This window comes from Triticum dicoccoides, chromosome 6B (assembly GCF_002162155.2).
Source record: "Triticum dicoccoides isolate Atlit2015 ecotype Zavitan chromosome 6B, WEW_v2.0, whole genome shotgun sequence".
Classification (NCBI taxonomy): domain Eukaryota; kingdom Viridiplantae; phylum Streptophyta; class Magnoliopsida; order Poales; family Poaceae; genus Triticum; species Triticum dicoccoides.
The window spans coordinates 629,853,471-629,859,214 of NC_041391.1; positions in this window are offsets into that span (position 1 = coordinate 629,853,471).

Genomic DNA, 5,744 nt, shown 5'->3' on the forward strand with positions numbered 1-5,744 from the left:
CACTCCTCTCCACGTGGGCATCCACTGCCGCGTCTTATCCGGCTTCGCGTCATCCCCTTCCTAGGCCTCGCCGTCGTCCATTGCCTTGGTGCTCTCGGCGCGACATGGTCAATATGGTCAAGGAATGACTTCCATCAAAAGAGTATTGTACATGGAGAGGCTGACAGCTGGGTCCACGGCCGCAGCAAGGAAGTCCAACCTTATTACACGTAAAATAATTATTCCTCCACCTGACAACAGGGTCCCACCGGACGGGTCATTGTATTTCGCAAAAAAAAAAGTTTCCCCCCTGACTGCTGGGACTCACCAGCTACATCTTCGCATGCAAGGAAGTGCTTCCATATTACGGTAAAAAAATGATTCTCCCCTAACAACTGGGACCCACCAGCAATAACTTCGCACGCAAGGAAGTGCCTCTGTATCCTCCCTGATAGTCGGGACCCACCAGGTCGAAGCGTACGTAGCGTTATCATTCTGGTCGCGAACATTTATGTACATACTGGTCGATCGGTCTGTCTGTAGGCTGCAACGATGAACTGTGGCCGAGTAAGGAAGGGCACGTGTCATAGTAGAGGCGTGGACATAGCATGTCACGCAGTCCCGTCAATATCGTGTAAACGTACGTACAACCAGGGTGCAAGAAAGTAAATACGTCCACATACGTACATACGGCCGGGTCTTGAACGGCTACTCGCGCATATGTACGGCCATGGCTTGTGTACATGGAGAAGCAGTGGAGAGCAGCGATGGCGTCATATTCATTGGCAGCCAACCGGCTGGGTCGGAACAGAGAAACTGCATCATGGTGTTCATCGGGAGGCAACAAAATGCGTCCTGATCATCGGGAGCCCACCGGCTTGGACAGAACAGCCGAAACAAGGCCTGACGTATCGCAGAACGGAGGAAACGGCCTTCTGTTTGACCGCCTACGGTCGAAACGGGATCCTGTTCACCGGGAGGGGTCTGGCGTACCGCAAAATAGAGGAAACGGGCTTCTCTTAGACCTCCTACAGTCGAAACGGGGTTCTGTTGATTGGGAGGGGTGTGGCGTACCGCAAAACGGAAGAAACAGACTTCTCTTCAACCTCATACGGTCTAAACGGGGTCCTGTTCATTGGGAGGGGTGTGGCGTATCATAAAACAGGACTCCACGGGCTACTGTTCATCAACCGTCTACTGCCTCGCTCCAGCCTCCATGGGCTACTATTCATCCACCATAGACCCCCTCCAGCATCCACCTGCGACTGTTCATCCATGACGTCTCCCTCCTGCCTCCACCAGCTACTGTTCATCTAGGGGCTCTTGTTCATCCAGCCTCCATCGGCTACTATTCATCCAGCCCTCCACCGGCTACTGTTCATCCAGCCCTCCACGGGGTAGTGTTCATCCACCCTAATCGACTCGATCGGGGTCCTGTTCATCCAGCGGCAACAACCTCTACTACCACGGGGTCTTGTTCATCCAACCCCTACCGGGAGCTATTCATCCAACCCCCAACAACGCTCATTGTTCATCAAGAGGCATCAGGTTCGATCAGCTTCAGTTAGCAGCAGTAGCAATGAAATCGCTCGATCGGGTTCAGTTAACAGCTTGGGTTAAGTAACGCGTAGCCAGTGCAATCTCTCAGGTTCAGTAGGCGAACACCTCGCTCGGGTTGAGTTAGAGCCCAACGCCTTGCACCCACGTGCATACGTGTATGAGAGAAACGCGCAATCCCTCCATGCATCGCTCGGCCCCAACCACCCACCGTAACCAGGAACTCCCCGATATTTTCCTCGCCCTCGCTTCTACCACGGTTTTTTCTTTCATGGGCGGCCCAAAGAATGTCATGCAACTGCGTCTCCGACCTACCCAGGACGAAAAGCCCATTTTCTGTCATGATTTTTTTTTCATAGAACTAGGAGCCCATCACATCTATGATGATACCGGGTTTTGTCATAATTATCGTCATAAGCATGACAGGAAAAAAATTCGTTCGACCCAATATTTCATGGATGTGTCTTTTTTGTAGTGTCAGGAAAGAGCAAATCACACAAATCACGGTAGCGGACCCCTACTACATGCACGAGGGCTTCTTGGGTTAGAACGACATGGAGCGTGAATCTATGAGGAAGTAGATCGAAGACTTCATGTTAGTGTATAAGGACAACGATTCTCCTTCCTTATCATCCCTCATAAGTCATTCTTGGATAGCCGCAATAACACATCCTTTCGTACATTTCAATCATTCCTTTGCATGTATGGTGGCTAATTTGAGATATATTTATTTTGCGCAACGAGGGGTGCGCCGTCCTCATCGTTCTTCACCCACGAGTCTCCCATGCTCTGTATTTGGACTCGTCCAGAAACACGCCAAGACTACACACGCATAATGAGTGTTCTAGATTGTGCTCTCTGAGGCTTTGGCATAAGGGGTGGCCACGTCCAGATCAACAAACAAAGAAAGGGCGCTCCGGGTTTCGGCCATGAAACTGACTTCCGCTGCGTCCAGCAACTGGCAACAAGAACGAAGGATGGATTCTACGTCATCCATCACATGCTGGAGTTCAGAAGGGATCACCAAAAACTTCACATGCCAGCTACAGTCGAGGCCCATATCTGTAAATGGGCTACAGCCTTAGCAGCTCAACCAGAATATAAACTCAGAAATCACTTCCATCGCATCCAACAGGACATTGCGATGATCATCATGAAAGACATCATCGAAGAGAATGGGATGTTCCACGGCGACCCTATATCGCCGTCTGGCGTCCGAACTCGCATAGGCCTACAGCGTCAGGACATGACACCTTTCACGAACCTAGGGTGCATCCTCCCGGATATGTACGGACGGAACCTGTAGTGATTGATGGTGACGATGATGATGTGTCCATTGAATTAGTACTTGTTGTAGGATGAAACTTTGAACTTATGTATGATGGAACTTTGTGATGTAAACGGTCCTCCCGAACTTGCGTAGTGTCTAGTTAATTAGTTTGGGTACAATGAACTTCATTGATTATGTTCACTATATGTTGCTTCTATTTGCTAACTCTTTCTCTTCGTGTTTCTCAAGTATATTATGCTGCATATTATCTATGAATTCACCTGATGACGACGCATCTCTGTGAGGGATATAGATCATCGATGACGAAGAAGTGTTATGTCATGTACATACAGAGGTTTTAAGGAGTGTATGAGGAGTGGCCAGAGTGTCTGGCCCAAGTCAACCGCTTCCCAGGCAGCAGCCACAAAGGGTTTTAAAGTAGAGGCCAAGCAAAAGCTAGTTACTTGAGGTTCACGCTAGCGTGAGAGAGGAATCAGAACCGGCTCAAGAACTACTACATAATCCCGCTCTTGCTCATAATGGTCGTTGTTCTCTTGCTTGTGATTATGTCATAGTTTAGATCGATGATGAAACATGTGTATGTTCGAGCACTATGATGACATGATGATGATGAACATGTGTATGTGTATGTTGGATCATTATGATGATGATGATGATGTGACTATGTTGGAGCACTATGATGATTATTTCTCATATAGTTTCATTGTATGTGTATGTGTACTGTATAAAACTTATATAAATACCATGTATGTGTTTCCAGAAGAAAACAAATAAGCAGAGAAAAGGTAGTAGTAGCGCTGGTGCTACATAAAATTAGTAGGAGCGCTAGGTCCTGGCACACGCTGCAGGTAATTAGCAGTAGCGCAGGGTTGACTAGCGCTAATACTACCCGAAGTAGTAGTAGCGCGGGGTACAACCCCGCGCTACTTCTAAAAGTTAACTGCAGTGCACTAGCAGTAGTGCGGGCCTCCCCGCTACTGTTAGGGCCATTATCCCCCGCTACTAACCCTAGTAGTGATGGGTACAACCGGTTTTTGCGAGAACCCTAGGTTAGAGTACCGGACGGTACGACCGGAGGTTGCACCAGTAGTACTGGTTCGTCGAAGCCATCAGGGAAGTACCGGGCTACCACTTCCCACTACCGCTCAAGCACCAACAGGGAGCCACCTTGAAGCCGTACTCGAGCCGTAGTGAGGGTAGTACAACCGCCAGGTCAGGGTTGCCGCAGTGGCTAAGTCCGGAGTGGTACAACCGCTCCGAGACAACCGCAGTACCTAGATGGCTTTCTCTCTCTCTTTTTGTATTCAATACAATGATCTTCTCTAATATCAATCCGATGTAACCTTTTGTGGTTTGTTTGTTGGGATCCGGTGAATTTTGGGTTTACGATCAGATTATTTATTAAACTATTTTGAATCTCTTGAATCCTTTCTTATGCGTCCTTTTATAGCTATGTATGCTTTATGATCTATAAGTCTTCTTTGGCCAATTGGATGATTAGATCTTCAGAGGGAGTGATGGATAGTAGTGGGTTCAACACTGCAGGGATCTTGCGCAGTGACAAAAAGGGCAAATGCACGTATTGTGTTGTTGCCACTAAGGATGAAACGACGGGGTTCGGTCATACTAAATGATCATGTTATGTCTACATTATGTCATCATGCTTAATGCGTTACTCTATTTGTGTGGACTTAATACTTTGAAATGCATGTTGGATAGCAGTCTTGGGTGACTAATAGTAGTAGACATCAGTAAGTTTAACAGTCTACTTGTCAGGGACGTAATGCCCATGTAATGATTGTGTCATGAATGATCATAATTGTAACTATGCGAAATTTTATCAATTGCTCAACAATACTTTATTTACCCACCATTGCTATGCTTTTCGAGAGAGATGCCACTAGTGAACCTATGGTCCAGGTCTATTTTCCATCAATATATAATTGCTCTTTTTATTTGTTCTTTACTTTCCACAGCTTTGCATATCACTATCTGCTTTTAATCTTGTAACTGGCAAGAACAAGGGGAGTGACGACCCCCTTGCCTTAGTTGGGGTGCAAGCAATTGGTTTGTTTGTGTGCAGGTGTTGCTAAAGTTGTTCGTGTGCTGCCTCCTACTAGTTCGATAAACCTTGGTTGTTAACTGAGGGAAATACTTCCTGCTGCTGTGCTACATCATCCTACCTCTTTGGGGAATCCAACTATTCTATCGTGAGTAGCATGCATCGAGGATATGAGAAGCGATATTTATCCATTCCTCCGCCATCACGAGAACCTGCACGGGGGCGGCAAGAAGGAGTTTGGGCAACACATCTTCCTGGTTCGCTTTGCTGCACCGCAACATTTGTTTGTCTACCGTGTGAGACCTTTGCGTTATCTTTTTTATATTCCAAATGACCCTGTTAAAGAATGAATTATTTATGGAAAATACCTTTTTGGAAGGAAAGTGAAGGAGTTGAAAAATGTATTACATAGTTAAATGTGAAACAATTTGTTAGCTCTACGGGACCCGGGGGCTAGGGGTGACTAACTTGCTTGCTATAAAATTATTTTTCGTTATAAGCAAGTGGTTATAGAAACTTGAATACTTTGAGGGACTTATGGCAAAGTTTATCTAGAGCTAGAAACTTAAGGAAGTGTAGTCTGACTTAGTGCTCAGTCAAACCACAAAGTTCTTATTTTTGGCAAGGGGTGGTGAAAGCTTTAGGTGTTTCCTATAGATGATGTAGGCTTGTAGCTAATAGTTGGAGATGGTAAAGACACTATGTTTTGGGTGGATGTGCAACACCTCTTCAGGAATGTTTTTGGTATACTTTATCTACTTACCTTTTGTGTGAATAGCACGGTTGCCCATGATGTTTTTCTATGCTTAATCTACTTATTCTTAGTGTGCATATTATGGCTCCCTAAGTCTTTGA